Source organism: Lynx canadensis, chromosome C1, assembly GCF_007474595.2.
Source record: "Lynx canadensis isolate LIC74 chromosome C1, mLynCan4.pri.v2, whole genome shotgun sequence".
Lineage (NCBI taxonomy): Eukaryota > Metazoa > Chordata > Mammalia > Carnivora > Felidae > Lynx > Lynx canadensis.
In genome coordinates this window covers 140090101-140108724 of record NC_044310.1, presented here as the reverse complement: position 1 = coordinate 140108724, position 18624 = coordinate 140090101, and the positions used below count along the sequence as shown (strand labels likewise).

At 35.5% G+C, this 18624-nt stretch overlaps 1 pseudogene; it reads right to left on the bottom strand.

The window, feature by feature from the left end:
- Positions 1-15037: 15037 nt before the first annotated feature.
- The window catches only part of LOC115519848, a 46916-nt pseudogene continuing 43329 nt past the window's right edge, over positions 15038-18624 (bottom strand).

Here is an 18624-nt window from a genome sequence, read left to right as displayed (position 1 = left end):
GATGAGGCCCTTCACACAAAGAGATGGTGTGGCCTTACGGAAAGCTGAGGAACTTAGCACAAACTCTCAGACCCCAGATGAGTCACTGGCAACACTAAATTGAACTTCCATGATAGACTGCCTGGTTGTTTTGCAACAGTGCACTAAACAGCACCGTAGGTGATAAAGATGGAACCAGTGTTCAAATCACAAGTGACAAAAAGATGCTGAATCATTTAAAAATAAATTTGTGGTGTTTTTAAGATTTTTCCAGTCACAGTTCTTGGTTTAATTTCCTGAATTCAAACACATCGTGTGGACAATCTCTCAAACCTTGTTCAAGTAATAAATAATCATATTGAACAACAAATATTTTGTTTTCTGCATTTGATGTTCTTGTTTAATGAAGTGTGACATATTACCCAGGTGGTGTCAAGTCTGTGAAATACAAGGTGATATTTCTCTATTTAATGGCAAATGATGTGGCATTAGCATGATCCTTTATTTGCAATTTTTTTTCTCTGAATAAGATTACTTGCCTGCTTACTCAGGGGTGGTAAGATTGCTTTAAAAACATCCTGACTGTGATTATATACAACAAAAATTGACCTTCAGTAAGGCATTAGAGTAGGTTTTGCTCAGAAGACACATTAACAAAAGCCCCATTGTGGTGGTTGGGGAAAAATGCCATCAGTTCTTCCCACTTCATCCCGTCTATAATTTTTGCCATATAACTGCTGTACCCTCCTTCCATGAATGGACTTTTTAGCACGTGACTTGCTTTGGCCAATGCATTGCGAATAGAGGCTTTAAATGGGCTTACACATCTGGGCTTGCTCTCTTGTCCTCTTTTCCATGATAAATTTGCCTTGACTAGCCTAATGGTCCCAGAAGGAGCATCAAAGTTATGTGGAAAGAGCCAATTCATAGATGCATAGGTCAGCTATTGAACTGCAGACAATAAAGTGGGCCCAGTCAGCAGCAAGCTGACCTCCCAAACACCCAAGCGTGTGAGTAAGCCCAGGTAAGCTCAGCAAAGACCCTAGTCTATTCCTGTTGATTCCAGAAATATAAATAAACACTTACTGTATGTCACCGAGGTTTTATGGCTCTTCATTACACAGCATAATTGTGGCAGGAGTTGAATGATCCATCTGTGGATCTCTTTGTTCCTCCACATCCCTTGACAATTCATATCCTAGGTCCCGCACTCAGACATCTTTCTGTCAAACAAGAAAGAAGAGTGTTATTCAGTAGTGGTCATGTTTCCAGCACTGTGGGAAGACACACAAGAAAAACAAAGCATGGTCCATGTCCTCAAGAAATTTATAGTCTCATTGAGAAAAGAAATGCACATATTCCAAGAGATAATTTTTTTTTTATCATTGCATTTAACTAGGGGCTTCTTTCAGTTTTACTGGAGAGCTTTAATCAAAATGTATATGTTTTTAGTGCCAGCCAGTACTTACTGAATCTAAAAACTCTGGAGATATATATTTTAGAAAAGCTGTCCAGGAACTCCAATGCTCTCTCCTGGATAACAACCAAAGGTAAGGGCTAAATAAAAACACATACTGTATTTGTGTGTAAGTGCAGTAAGGTGTAAGAGAAAGATGAAGTCAGCAGATGCAGGAGTTGTTACAAAAGTGTGAATAGGCAGAATCTGAACAAGTTCTTAAAGAACCACAGGACTTAGATAAATAGAAAGAGGGGTGGGGATTCAAACAGAGAGAATATCATAGCTCTACAATGAAGATGGAAATTAATATGCATGGATAGAATAGAGATTTACTTATTTATGGATTTATTTATTCACCAAGAACTTCAGCATTTACCATGTGTCAAGCACTATTCTGAGTTCTTTTCAAATGTTAACTATCATAGCATCACTATGAGATAGGCACTGATATCATTCTCACTTCAAGCTGACCAGAGTGGAAGAATTCCTATACTCTCTAGTGAATGACTATGGGATCAATATTTGACAGAAAAATGCTAAATGTCTAGAATAATTTTTCTTTACAAAGAAACCTATAGAGAAATACCAAAGTCACTGCCCACTACCTGGAAACCAGACAATAATAAGAAAATTATATATTATATATAAATATAATAATGGTGATGATTAAGTAAATCAAGTTTTCTAGAGTATACATAGGTTGCAAAAAGGAAGATGATAAAAAGGTAAGGAGAGAGAATAAAACCATTTTATATATCAACTGTGGTTAGAATTTTGTTTTAAATAAAATTCTAGTAAAATAAGTTGATTCTAATAAAATAAGATCATTCTTGCTGGAAAACGTATTCATGCTTTATTCCATTTTTGAAGACATGTGACCAAAGTCTTTTCTCAGTAAATGAAGAAGATCTGAGGATTTTTTTCTGAATATAACCAAATTCCTAAGCAAGGTAATTATCTGAACAGAGAAAAATTGGAGTTGTATGGGTGTCCAAAGCATCACATTGAATTTGATGATATTTTGCTTTGTAGGGTATGTCTTTTCTTGTTACAGTAATAAGAAGTATTTTTTCTCCATATAAATAAGCTCTGAGGGTCATTCTAACCTGCTTTGCATTCTGGAAATCTCTAGATATGAACACCTACTTATTGCTTTGTTACATCGTACTAAGAAGGTTGCAAATCCAGCCAGGTTTTGTATATACTTCTCTATTTTCCAGAGCACCTTCTAAGTCCTTTAAGTCCAACTGATTGATTTCTATCTGGAAATAAATATCTAATAATGAAAGAATTATAAATTTAATATATATCACTTATGAATTTATAGTGCTAGAATGGTCATCTGTAAAGAAACATCAGATTCCAAGAAGAATTGCATTTAGACTAACTTAACCTGATACCTCTAACTTTTCTCTAACCATTCTCAGGGGAAAAAGAAGTTAACACAAGTTCTCCCAGTAACCCCTTCTCTGGGTTTTACATTCAGCTAACAAAATGCTATGGTAAAGAGTAGGTGAATAAAACTTGCAGTTTACCTCTTGATAACTGGATACTTTGAAGATATATTTTTTTGATATTTCAAGAGTTTTGAAAGCTAATCAAAGTATACAATGCTAATTTTTTAAATGTTTATTTTTGATATATAGAGAGAGAGCAGGGGAGGGGCAGAGAGGGAGACAGAGGATCTGAAGCGGGCTCTGCACTGACAGCAGCAAGCCCAATGTGGGGCTTGAACTCATGAACCAGGAGATCATGACCTGAGCCAAAGTCTGACCCTCAACCACTGAGCCACCCAGGCGCCCCTATCATGCTAATTTTTAAATTAGCACCAATCACTTTATTTTCTCTGGAGGAAAATTCACATATAAATAAAAGATTGTTGGGATGGATTGATTGACTCAAAACTTCTTTGGCTTTGTTTGCTTACAAATCCAGTTTTCATCCTTCTTTTGTCCTATGTCACTAGGATATTGACCCTGCAGACTGTGTTTCCCAGCCCTGAGTGTGCAGGCTTCTGGTCTTGACAAAGGAGATACCGTCAGGAGACTAGGGGTGAGGGCATGGTGGGAAAAATAGAAGAAATAGGATATTTTGCGCTCTTTTTTCCAAAGTAGTAATTCCAGTGGCATGAATTGCTGCCGCTTCTACTAGATAGTTAACGTTAGATGCCCTTGGCATCTAAGGTCTGGTGAGCTACCTCCCCTCCATTCATCCTATTCTTTTAAACCCAGGTATGGTAGCAGTTTCCTGCTGCTGCTGATTTTGCTGTTTCCTCCTTTCTCTGTTGGGTTTTTAGTTCTTCTGTCACCTATGTTATTAATTATCTGTAGTAAATGCCCTCTATTTGAAACTTAGAGTAGTTTCTGTCTTGCTGACTAAATTCTGACTGTTACAACAACCAGTAACCTGTTCCCAAAAAGGATTTGAGACAGCTTACAATAAAGACAAAGGACCACCAGACCAAAAAAAGAAAAAAAAATTGAAATCTATCTAAATCAAGAGGTAAATATGGTGGTTAAATAGAAGTTTTGAAATGTATTAATTAAAACGTCTACTGTGTGCAATGGGATTCTTCTGTCAGCCATTTTCATCATCTTGAACAAACAAAACCATCAACAAAACAAAAAGGCAACCTACTGAAAAGGAAAAAAAATATTTGCCAATGATATACCCATTAAGGGGTGCAAAATATAAAAGAAATATAACTCAACATCAAAAAAATAATCTGATTAACAAATGGGCAGAGGACCTGAATAGACATTTTTCCAAAGAAGACATACAGATGGCCAACCGACACATGAAAAGATGCTCAATATCACTAATCATTGGGGAAATACAAATTGAAACCAAAATGAGATATCACCTTACACCTTTAAGAATGACTAGAATAATAAAGACAAGAAATAACAAGTGATGGAAAGGATGTGGAGAAAAAGGAACCCTTGCACTGTTGGTGGGAATGTAAATTGTCGTAGCCACTATAGAAGAAAACAGTACAGAGGTTCCTCAAAAAAGTTAAAAATAGAATTACCATATGATCCAGTAATTCCACTACTGGGTTATTTACCTAAAATAAACAAACATACTAATTTGAAAAGATAAATGCACCCCTACATTTATTGCAGCATTATTTATAACAGCCAAGGTATGGAAGAAACCTGAGTGCCCTTCCATAGATGAATGGATAGAGATGTGAGATATATACACACATATATACATACACAATGGAATATTAGTAATATATATATTATATATAAATTTGTAAATATAATATAAATATATAATATAAATTTATAAAATGTATAACTAAATACATACACACAATGGAATATTAGTAATAAAAAAAGAATGAGAATTTGCCATTTGCAACAACATGGATGGATCTAGAAAGTATAATGCTAAGTGAAATCAGTCAGAGAAAGTCAAATAATATATTATTTCACTCATGTGCAATTTAAGAAACAAAATGAATGAACAAATAAAGAACAAAAAACAAAAAAAAACAGACTCTTAACTATAAAGAATAAACTGATAGTTACCAGAGGGGAGGCAGGTCGGGGAATGGGTGAAGTAACTGAAGGGGATTAAAAGTATACTTACCATTATGAGCACCAATTAGTGTATAGAATTGTTGAATTATTATATTATGCACTTAAAACTAATATAACACTGCATGATCATTATACTTCAATTTAAAAAAAGGAAAAGAAAAAAACATTTTCTGTTTGCAATGGGAATTTTTCTATCAGCCATTTTACCTGCTGAGTCTGAATAGTGAATATTCTCTGAAAACTATTCAGAGAAATTTTTCAGAACAATGTGAAAGAGAGCATATTGGTGGAGGTAGGGGCTATACGGCAGTCAGAAAAGCAGATTTTCTAGTACTAGTATTCTAGTCCTGCCTGAGCCAAAGTCTATCACACATGCTTCTATCAGAAACGTGGGACAAATTCAAGTCACATATACAAACCCCTCCCAATGGGCACATCCGGATTTATATGCAATTCTGTATCTTTTTCTTCCTCTCAGGAAAGTATATCATAATGCATAATAATTAATGGAATTGCTATAAGGCTAATCTTGACTCTTCTAATTTATCTTAGAAATTAAACCATTCACAACTTTTGATATTTTATTTTTGTAAAATAATTAGTTGTAGCAGAGCTAACAACTAACCAATGACTCATCACTCCATGGAGAATTTCTGGTTTGCACTAATTGCAGGAACAATATAACTGTCAGAGTTGTTACCTCACTTTGAACACATAGGCATAATCTGTATGTTTGCTAAACATTATGTATGACTAGTCAGTTCCAAATTTATTAGTAAGATCTTGCACAATTAATGGGCTCAAAATCAGATTGTATGTCCTTAAAAGGAGCAAAGTAAATTTAAAAAGGGCAGACTGATATACCTTTGTATAATCATGAATATCTAGTTATATGCTAAATTCTACAAAGACAGGAAAGAAATTCAATTAATACTTGCAATTAATTAGCCTAGGTGTTAGAACAAATAAAGTCACTATTATAAATTTATTCTTTCATAAGTAATCTTAGTTCAAGACCCAACATCAAACAACGTCTGACTAAAAAGCTAATGTTACCACAAGTAAATCAGAAACACAGAATTTTCATGGATCTAAATGCGCACATAACAAACAACAGGAAAATATCTTGATTGCATGGCCTGCTGAGAGTTATCCATAAGTTTTCCAAACTAGTTTCCCATTATTTTGCATTAAGGTGAAAGTTCCATGAAAATGAGAATATGTTTATCGTGCTCAATTTGTCTTACAAATACTTTGTGTCTGGCCTTTATAAGGTGCTCAATAAATATTTGCTGCATGAGTGAATACCCTCCTTATTCTAATTTGAATGTCTCAGGTTTTTGATGTTTATGATAAATTGCTGATTTCCTAAGAATACCATTTTAAATTACAATATGTGAATTAAAATCAAGTCCAGTCTCATCAGAGTCCATTAAGTAGGTTGAATTCATAAATCCTCTCTCACTACTGGAATGATTTTTCTCACCATCCAGTATATATAACAAGGGCAATTAGATTTTCCAATTGTGGAAAAGAATGTTTCCCATTTGCTGGATCTCAGGATTTAGATCTTTTCAGCCTCCTTCTCAAGATTTTATTCCTTGTACCATGAAGAACTTACAGATGCCAATATTATAAAAACAAATGTAACAATTTCCATGGGGGGGCATCCCTTTTGGCAAATTACAATAGAGACCAAGAATTCATATGGTTTGACTAACCAAATTTCCTGGAAATTGTCATCAGACATAATATAAAACTGACCTTGTCCCTGCCAGTTCCATTCCTTTCCAAGAAAAAATTAAAAAATAACCCTTAACCTAAGGTCCTCCAGTGACATCCCCTAACAATTAATCTAATTCTCTTCTCATAAAAAGTGAAGAAATATCAGACCCATAAGATTTAAGAGACTGAACACAGTACCAAGATTGTTTAAACTTAACAGTTGTGGAAACATGGCCAAATTCTAAACTTTTGCACTTTTTCCTTCCATCCTAATAGTCACCTGATACCTATTCAAATATCTGGTAGGAAACTACAATCAAGCAAATCACTTTAGTTTTTCTTACTAATTGTTCTAAATAAGCACCAATGTAACAGCTGCAAAATATGTCTACAAACAACACAGAGACCGATGGTCAGGGTTTCGAAGCATTACAGCATGTTTAATCCAAGCATTTGCATGCTATCCACCTTCCTTCTGCTGCAAAAATGAATCCTCTGGTTGCAAGTGAGTATAATAGAATAAATATCATTTGAGACTCTGCCAATATACAATTACCAATTCTATGACTGCTCTTCGTCTTCTTTTCTCTTCTAGGATGAAAGAAACGAAGGCAGCAAAGCTGGATACATCCAGCTGGGCTTCCCTGTAAGCATACCTCTCTTTCTATAATCCAACTCAACAGAAACAGGCTCTTGCTATTGGGACATCAAACATGAAGAAGCTGCTGCTCTCAGAAAATAAATAAGCAGACATCAAAGATTTGTAAGAAATTTGATTAAGAAACTTTCTCAATCTTTCCACACAGCAGACATTGTACTACTGGTGTGTGTTATACTAGAATTGGGCATATGGACTTTTATTTTTGCCTTTGGATCCTATGTTACATTGACACATAACCATTAAGTTGGACACTCTAATGAAAAATTAAGAAAATAATGACCCTTGCATGAACCTAGTCTTTGAATCAAAAACCTCATTCATATGTGTCAAAATATTTTTGTCATTCACCACTTAATTCAAGAGTGAGGTTTAAATTTCTTATAGATTTGAGAAATTAACAATGCCCAATCAAAAATAATTTTACTCCCATGGAATATCAAGGCAAATTGTTTCCTTGCCCAAGGACATCATACTACATATTACCACAATGAAAAGAGTATCTGAGGGGAAAACCAACAACTTTACCTTATTCCTTCAACCATTCATTTAGGTGTCAAGATTCTGTCAATGGGTAATCAAACTTGAAAACTGCAGAAGAATGCAAGTACTCGACATTAGACCTGTCTGTGTAAATAAACTTCCAATCAAAACCACTTGGGTAAAAATATATTTAAAAAGTTAAAATCATGCAGTGGAAAATAAAAACATATCCAGAAAATGAGGAACTTGAATAATTTATGTAACTTGTTCAAACATCACATTATTGCTCTGATTTCTCCTTTGAATTGCTGGGGCTAACTTTGCCTGCCAGATCGTCTTCTCTCTCTCTACCTGGCTGTCCTCTTCACTCTCAAGGCTCTTGACCTCCTCTAACCTAGCAAGCAGGTCTTTGAAAATAAATTATACCATGTTTCTGAAAGCTATAAGGTGCCAGAGGAATGGTACATTTCAGGGAAGAGACTGTTGAAAAAGGAAAGTCTCCATGCTAAAAACTCTAACTTGATTACCCAATTGTTCCTAAAAGTATGCTCATGATTTCTCCCCCTAAATTCTTCATTTACCTGTTACAAGTCACCATCCACCTGGTCTTCAGGTCTAATGTAAACCAGACGATAAAGCAATTAATAAAAGGAATCATAGCCTCCAGTCACAATTAACCTACCAATGTCACACTAAAGTCCAGATATTACCTCCAGAATTCTCAACATCCCCTGACTCATACAGGAACACCACCTGTGATCTTACTTCACGTGAATCGGGGTATGATTTGTAACAATGTCTGCAAAATTTCAAAATACTCAGTTCAGAGACAGTTCAAAAAAATGAGAAATCACTTTTTTTTTCAATATATGAAATTTATTGTCAAATTGGTTTCCATACAACACCCAGTGCTCATCCCAAAAGGTGCCCTCCTCAATACCCATCACCCACCCTCCCCTCCCTCCCACCCCCCATCAACCCTCAGTTTGTGGGGAGGAGCCAGAGAAATCACTTCAAAAGCAAACTAGCTGTTTAAGTGTGTGCAAAGGAGACAAGTTGTTCGAATTCATTGTTTTTTAGTCAGCTGTGTTGCTATGTAGCCAGCAGTACATTTTGAGATTAAGAGCCAGCCTCTGAACTCAGAAAGCCTTATTCCAAATTCTGTCTTTAACACTTGCTAGCTGTATAAACCTTGGATTATTTCCTCCCCCTCTAAGAAGCAGTTTCTTCATACGTAATGGAAATCACAATAGTGCCTACCTCATAAAGGTGTTGTGAATGTAAATGAGATGATATATGTAAACAGTTTAGCTGTGCCAAGAGCATAGTAAACTCTCAATAAGTATAAGCTATTATTTTCCAATAATATATTGAGAATATATTTAGTATATATTGGAAAATACATGTCTATAATGTACGATAAGTGATTAGAAGTGGGAATAATCTTTAGACAGTCTATAAACTGTACCTTATGCACAGATGTTACATATTTTCTATAATAAATTATTTGAGAGTTTATTATTGTTTTCTCTAAATTTTGTTTCTCTTAATTTGAAGGTGTTTTATTCTGCCATCTTGGGATCTGTTATTCCATATGTCTTGTGGTCTTTATAGATTATGCTTGAATTGCTCAAAACCCAAAAATTGACCTGGAATAACTGACTGAGATAAATAAGTCTTCAAATTTTTCTTCTCCACATTTCCTGTTTTATCTTGTTTATCAATATTATTCAAGATAAATTGAAGTGACCAGTTTGTTTCATTCATAAACTATCTTTTCTAGGGTAGTAGTATGCAAACAAGCAATTCTTTCAAAAATTAAAGTCAAGATTTTGGAGTGAAGACAAAAGGTGTCACTGACAAAATGCTCAGCTTTCAATTTTAGTGTGACAATTTGATACTTAGTATATAACTTGAAGACCACATGTGTAAGCTCTATTATTGAAAGGACTCTATGCTCATAGCATTTAGAAACCTCACCATCCTAGGTATTAAATAAAAGCCACTACCTGAGTGTCTTACCTTGAGTCACACTATGAGAACTGCTCAAAGCTATGAAAACTCACTCAAGAATTTCCACATATTCATGTTATAGGTGACACTCTTTGATTACACAATCCCTGATAAGGTCTGTGTCAAATGCCATTGTAAAATGATTTTTTTGTTGAACTGACCTAAAACTAACCAACACTGTAGATTCAATAACATATCTCACAAACATAAGAATGTTCCATTCAACTCTTAGCAGGCATGATGGATAACCCTAAGATCTAAAGCATAATGACATTTCTCAGCCACTGAATCGGACATTGTCAAATGAAGAATCCTGAGGCAGTTGAATCCATTAGGTCTATGTAAAGATCTTCCTATATGGCATGTGAATGCTGATTTTCCCCTTGGAAGACTCCTTAGAAACTTCAAAAGATAGAGAGGCTCAAGAGTCCTCCCTCTAGCCAATGCTGGTTTTATCTGGTCAGCCAACCTTTTAAGGACACAAGAGTAGTCACCAATAAATCTCAGATTGTAATTATTCACCAGCACTTCATAGGCCCTGGCTACTCCTTTCATACCATCAAACTCTTTGAAGTTTTGTGAGGGTCCATCTTTAATTTAGATGAAAGATTTTACTCTGTAGGTTTCTGAAATACACTCCAGAGAAGGATGAGTTCATTTATTCCTAGAGCCATTTTTCACTCACTTCTTTGTTTTGCAGGTGGCATTTAAACCACAGTATTTTTAGCTCTAAAATCAAGGGCAGGAATGCAAACCCACTTGCCTCTGTGGCATATAATCCAGAATCTGACTTATCTGAGTTCCTACAAATATAGAGTAGTAGGTCCTAGTGTTAGTCAGAGTCAACAACAACAACAAAATCAATCAAACTAAAAGTTCCCAAAGTATGAACGCAAAGCAAAACAACTAGGTTCTGAGCAGAGGACTTCCCATAAAGCAGAAAAGCAACCTTCAGACAATATCAATCACACACCAATCAACAAGGGAGATGCTAAAGGACATTTGTAAGATTGGTTGAGTGTTAAGTTAGAATCTTTTGTTTCAGTATATATAGTTTCCTAATCCATGACACTTTAATGAACCTCAACCCTGAATCTGGAGTCGTTTCCTAAGTAGTCTAACTTAACCTTTGGGTCTCTGCTTAAACATCACTTCCTTAATGAAATCTTCCCTGTCCCTCCTAACTAAAATAGAGTGTGCATTATATATTGCCATAATATTCTTTACTTCTTCATAATGTTCATTACAATTAAAATTAATTATTTCTACAATTATCTGCTTAATTATTAGCCCTTCTGCTGGATTTAACATTGCAGTAGGTAAGACAATGTCCATTTTGTTTTCTGACATACAGGATACAGCCAATGTTTATTTATTGAATAATCAGTATTTGGAGACCGAATATTAAAACTGACATATCTAAGTACCTAGAATATTAGACCTAGATCTGATTTTACATTGCAATTGGCACAATCTCTATTCCAGTGTGGGGATCCTCTCTCAAAGTGTTTAACTGATGATCATCTAGTTGTTACTTAAACATTTCCAACAAAGGGTCAGTAAGTAATTTGTGAGAATTTGTAATTTGTCTCTCACTCACCATTTATTAGAAATTACTCCATCAGGCTCTTCCTATAACTTCTGTGTGTCTATCTATCCAGTCTTAGAAGCAATTCAGAATAAAATATATTCCTTCTAAACAAGAATACTTAAAAGGTAGTCATAATGTGCTCCAATAAGTCTTCCTTCTTCCAGGCTTAACTCCTTGGTTCTTCTAAATGTTTCTCATCTGAACATAACATATGTAACATATGAATGCTGATTTATCCTCACAATTTGGTTTTGATTCTCCTCACAGTCATTGTTTCTTTATTCAGCTTGTGTCCCAACTTAACAAGTTGGGGTTTGTGTTAAACCCCATAACACTCCAAATGTGGTATGACCCAGACAAAATAAAGTGAAACCAGTATCTTCCTTGATCTGGATTCCATAATTTTATTAGTGTAGCTTAACTTTACATTGCTAGTAGTATCCTACTAACCCTATGAAATGTTGAATTCTACTGAGCTCAGCACCTGCTTAATAAAGCTGTGATATCTCCTGGAAATCTAAGAGTTACTTTTCTTTGCCATATGTGTATCAGTACTATATTTAATTCCCATTGCCTTGGGGAAGATTGTATGATATAAGGTACATGGAAGTGTCTTAAGGCCTATCCCATAACAGGCATAAAAAAATATATAGGTTTTGGGCACCTGGGTGGCTCAATCCGTTAAGTGTCCAACTTGATTTCGTCTCAGGTCATGATATTGTTATTTATGAGATCGAGCCCCGTGTAGGACTCTGTGCTGATAGTGAGCAGCCTGCTTGGAGTTTCTCTCTCTCTCTCTCTCTCTCTCTCTCTCTCTCTCTCTCTGCCCCTCCTGTGGATGCTCTCTCTCTCTCTCAAAATAAATAAATAAAAATAAATAAATAAAAACATATATATGTATATATGTGTGTGTATATATATATATATATATATATGTATCTATCTATCTATCTATCTATCTATCTATCTATACACACAGCTTTTTTTTCCCCTCTTCCTTCTGATTATTTTCATTTATCTCAAGACTCCAGCAAACAAAGCCAAGTCTTTTTGTGATGCTTGATGATCACTCCAAATTGTAGAGTCCTGAAGAATTGTGTTAGTCTGCAAAGGGCATTGATGAAGTTTTCATTTCAGTGGTGACCTATTTTCTAGGCTTTTAAAAACCATGTTAGAGAAGGATACAATGCAGCAAGTCTGAGTATCTGTGTCTATGGCTCCTACAAGCAGAGAGGTATCCTGGTGGTGTCTCTGCCTTTCCACTTCCAATAAGAATCCAATACACAAGGCTATTAGTATTCTCCACAAAGGCCTTAGTACTGTGAGCACTAAAAAAGGAACGCTGACACATTCAGTTTACTATCTGTTTCTCATTAGTTTACAAACTGCACTATGTGACGTGCTCCAGAAAAATATTATCACCTTTCCACTAAGCTGTCAAATGTCCATGTTCCCATACTTGCAGGTAATCTGATGCTTTCTTTTACTGTATTCATTTGGCTTTATTTCATTCTTTCTTTTCTTCCTGTCTGTAAGAAAATGAATATTAACACCTTATCTGTTTATTCACTACATTGTTATTTGTTCATTTATTATATATTATATTCATTTATTAAAGTAATACATACACATAATTTTATTTATTTTTTTTTTTATTTTTTTTTTCAATGTTTATTTATTTTTGGGACAGAGAGAGACAGAGCATGAACGGGGGAGGGGCAGAGAGAGAGGGAGACACAGAATCGGAAACAGGCTCCAGGCTCCGAGCCATCAGCCCGGAGCCTGACACGGGGCTCGAACTCACGGACCGTGAGATCGTGACCTGGCTGAAGTCGGACGCTTAACCGACTGCGCCACCCAGGCGCCCCATACACATAATTTTAAAGACAAATACCTTTATAGGTAACAAAAGAAAAAAAAAGCTGTTTTTTTGCTGCATTTTTCCCTATGCCAAAGTCCTGATCATCACAAGTAATCATTTTCATCTCTTTTTGTTTTTTCTGCTACTCACTTTTTACTTATAAACAAAATATTACATATCTATGTCTTGACTTTTCCATTTTTTGTATTATCTAATGCATTCCAATGATACAAGAAGAGAATTTGAGTCTTTCTACAAGCTTCCTCTTTTCTCTTTCCCTCTCTTAACTTATTGCCATCTTCTCAATCTAATTATGTTATAATTTTTATCAAATTAATATTTAATACATATATCATTATAACTACATTAGAGCTCACCCAGATAATATAATTATGTTCCCTTCATTGAAAACATTTGGTTTTTCTGGGAGATTGTCTCCTCTCCAATTTGGACTTGCTGAGAAACTGTTTTCTTGACTTTTCTTCACCATTATCTTGAAATTCTCTTCATCATCCTTCTGTTTATTCCCTGTGACTCAGATCCCATGTTTTACTCTTCCTTAGTTTACCCCCCCCTTTGTTACTAGCACATTTTTTTAGTGACTTCCTGAGAAAAGTTTTATGGGAAGTAAGTTTTTGAGACATTGCATGTCTGAAAATATTTTTATTTTCTTTCTGCCTTCACATTTGATTGATGGTTTAGCTGAGTATAGTATTCTAGGTTGGAAATTATTTTTCCTTATGACTCTAATTCAGTACTCTACTGTTTTCTAGGTTTTGATGTTTCTGTTGAAAAGCTGAAAAGAGGTTGATATTTGAACTATAATGGTATGATTTTCTCTTCCCTCTTTTTCCTCTGTTTTCTTCCTTTCTTTCTTTTACTCTCTCACTTTTTCAGACCTTTCTTTACTTTTTCTTTCTTTTTTTAAGAGATTTTATTTTATTTTTTTAAGTTTATTTAATTGGGGGGGCAGAGAGAGAGGAAGAGGGGCAGGTAGAAAGAGGGAGGGGCAGAGAGAGGGAGAGAGAGAGAGAATCCCAAGCAGGCTCTTGGGATGCCCCAGACCTTAATTTTCTTCATCACTGATGTTCTGAAATTTCATGACCCATTTCTCCAGTGTTAGTGTGGGTTTTTTTGTTTTCTGCTTTTTGTTTTTTTTGTGGATTTTTTTTTCTGGGTTCCTTGTGAGATCTTTCAATCTGAAAACATGCCCATTAGATTTAGGAAATTTATTACCTCGTAATTTTTTACACTTTGTTCTATTCTCTTTTTTGGAATTCAGATTATTCATTAGCTTTACCTTTTGGAACAGATTCATATTATTCATTAGTTGTACCTTTTATTTTCCTAACTTTTCTTCCAAGTTTTCATACTTTTGTCTTTTGATGTTACCTCTGGGAAGACTGCCTCAAGTACATATTCCAAACATTTTACTGATTTTAAGGTTTATCCTTATCCTGTTTGTATTTTGAAAGAGTTCTTTCTTGTTCAAGAGATGCTCCCTTGAAAAATATCTTGTTCTTGTTTCAAATGCAATGTCTTATCTTACTGAAAATTTTACTTGTAGCTTCTTCCTCTTCCTCTTCTTCTTCTCCTTACTTTTCCTCTTCTCCTTCTTTCTTCTTCTCCTTCTTCTTCCTCTTCTTCTTCTCATTTAGAAACTGTTTATTTTTTGTTAACCTTATTTCCACATTATTTGCCTTTGTTGAAGAGCAGCTTAAGACCACTCAGTGGTTGTTCTTTACCCATTCAGTGGCCTGAGCAGTGGGAGCTGCAGACCAGTCTTCAGTGGCAGGCTGAGCACTTCAGTCTTCAGGAGGGAACTGCTGACTAGGCACAGAGGGCACCTGTATGCCTTCAGACCAGTCTGCAACTTCAGACTGAGTAGCAGTAAACTCAGGAGCTGGAGTGGTCCATTCACCCAGAAATTCCTCCTTGGTCACAGCCTTTTTAGTCACAGCCTGCTCTTCCTTTTCAATCTCTTCAGGACCTCTGAAGAAGTAGAGAACAAGCATGACATCCCACGGTTGTTCATGGGAAATGGTGCCACACATATGCAGAACTTCCCAGGCCAGCATCTACATCAAAGCCACTGAGTGAGATCCCTTGTTTTTGCAAGGGATAGCAAGGTACACATAGCGCAGAGGAGAGTCTGTGTTACACAGAACAATGGCAGGCCAGTTAGCATAAGATGCCTCTGTGAGAGGCTGGTAGTCAGCTCTGGGATCAGTAACCACCAGGAGTCTTGGCTCCCAGCAGGCTGCCTGGATTTGGTTAGTGAAGTTTGCAGGAGTGAAATGGCCAGCAACAGAAGTGGCTCCAGTAGTAGAAGCAAACTTCAGCACAACTCACTGGCCAGTATTCCTGGATGAAATGACAGTGACATCAGCCAGATTTTCAATGCAACAATGGCACAAGCTGCCAGCAGAAGCTTCTCCCAGGTTCTCTTCAGATTTATGATGTAGATACTATCACTTTTTTTTTCCTGTAGATGTACGGTACCATTTTGAAGTCAAGGTCAGTGCCACCTAAGTGGGTTCCTGCTGCAAGGAATTTGAGGACATCCTTGTGCTTCATTTTCAGGACATCAGGGGCTCTAGAACATTGTGAAAACATCTGAAAGTTTCCCTTTAAGTTACAACGGGAATGCAAAACAATGTCATATGAACCCCACCCCAGGTAGTGCAGAAAGGTTTTTTGCTTTTTAAGTTTTATTCTCTTTCCTTATCAACTTTATTTCCTCTGAGTCCCCCTTTTCTACCTGTTCATTTTGGTCTTTGCCTTCTGCATTAGGAAATTCCAAAGTTTGATTTTCCCTGGCCAACAATTTATATTGACAAGTGAGGTCCTACAACTCTGTTTGGGGGAGGAAAAAAAATTGCGGATTGATAGCTCTTACCATGAGCAATAAAGAGGGGACCATGCTCTTTCACTTGACATGTGATAGTTTTGTAAACCTTCTGTTTTGAGCCAGTCTTTTGAGCACAGGATAGGAACTCTCTAGGCTACTTCTTAGTGGTGCTGCCATCAGCATTCTGAGTCAAAAGGGAAAAAGCTGCTGTTAGACTCCCACTACAGAACATAGATTTTTATTCAATCTTCTTGTATCGAATTCAGGGCCACACCCTATGCTTAGTTTTGCTTGCTATCCCTAAATTAACTGTTTTTAGATCAACTGTGCCAGAAATGGAAACTTCATTTCTTCTGCTGGGAAACTATTCTGACTTGGGAGTTAGTCTGGCCATGATGACTTAGGGAGGTGATCTGGGAGTCTAGCTACTCCTTAGATTAAACATAATTTCCACCAATCTTTCTGATTTTAGCTTTATCTCCTAAACCCAATATAGAAGTATCTGGCACCCCAAACTCCTAAGACTTTGGGGGTTATACAGGTAAATTGGTTATTTTTAATTTGTTTTTTTTTTTTAATTTTTTTTTCAACGTTTATTTATTTTTGGAACAGAGAGAGACAGAGCATGAACGGGCGAGGGGCAGAGAGAGAGGGAGACACAGAATCGGAAACAGGCTCCAGGCTCTGAGCCATCAGCCCAGAGCCCGACGCGGGGCTCGAACTCACGGACCGCGAGATCATGACCTGGCTGAAGTTGGACGCCCAACCGACTGCGCCACCCAGGAGCCCCTGGTTATCTTATTTTTGAATCCCCCAATATATTCATCTTTCTCATGTCTAATTAATTAAATGTTACTTTATCTACCGACAAATGAATTTATACAAAGTTGGGACATACTTACACTAAAAAATTAGTTGTTTATTTAAAATTCAAATTTAAAATTCCAATTTCATCCACTATTTTGTCCAACTACCCAAGTATAGTAGAAAGTAGAGTAAGGAAGTGTTAAGAATGCTGAAATTTTCACCTTACAATATCAGGAATCAAAGAATGTCTGGATTTGATACAAAAAGAAATATATTTTTAATATAATATTTAGATTAGCAAAAGTTCCCAATAAAGTTACTATTCCAGAATTTTTTTAGACAAAGAGGGAAAAAAATATGGGAAGTAGTGTGAATAAAATCTTCACTATCATAGCAAAAAATCACTAATTTTCTGCTAATGTCTAAATTGAGAAATAAGAAAAGCAGTATAATATTAAGGCATTCACCAGAAGACCTAAATAGAGGAATGATTAAATATGGCTGTCAATGGGCAACAGGAAGCCACTGACATAACCTGCAGAGAATTATGGAATTTTACTATTACTCCTATAACACTTTTTGCTTTTTAATATATGTTTACCTTAAGTTAATTTTTTCAATTGTTTTAAGAAATACCTTAAGTAAATATTTATGCTTCTAATATGGTGTCTATTATTATAAAGTAGCAAAAATAGCCTGCCTATAAGTGTCTATGGCCTTGACTTTAGAACACTTCCACATACATCTTAAATTTGGAAAAGTCATAGTGAGAATAGCTTAAGTTTCTTCTACTGAAGAAATTAAATTTTATCTTTTTCTAGTAAGAGAGACTTTTTTCCCTAGGGAAAATATCAAATATGAAAGAAAAACTCCAAGCAAGTGATAACAATCTTGCTTTCATGAAAGAGCAGTCAAGAAAAACACATTCATTTGTCTACTTCCAAAGCTTGCTGCAGTTACTGTGAGATATCTGAGCAATGTTCCCATTTTTAATAATGATTAAATAAGTAATTGTTTCATTAGTCTTAATCTTGGGGTTTACTATAATCTACGTTTCATGAATAAGAATACTAATTTGTCTGATTAATTTCCTTCTAGCAGTAATTTTAGTTAATAAGAGTGATAAAGGCAATACACAGAAAATGTAACATTCCCATAATTACTGACTGAAGTTATGAATATAAAAATATGCAATTTCCAAAATGAATAAGGTTGAAAAATAATAGAAGGGCACAGATATGATAAATCTGCATATTAATATCAAACAAACTTAATATATATCATGGTAGTCAACGAATCCACTTCAAGTCAAACTGGTTGACCTCGCACATTTAAAAAAAAAAAACAAAAACCCACAAAACATTGTAGCTGTCATGTTCAGTACTATAGGGTCTCTGATGGAGTTTCTCTGATAATAAAATAAAATTACTCCATATTCACTACACACCATGATCTTATAAATAATTAGAACTTCCTAGAGATAAAAATATGTTTTACGATCCAAATCTATGGTGAAAGTCATATCTACAAAATATTGAAACCAATTTCCACAAAGTATGCAAAAAAATCCAACCTGGTTACCTGTTGAAAACTTACTCTTCTCTGTTGTATTTACAAAGGTACACCTCAAGGAAAAACAGGTAATG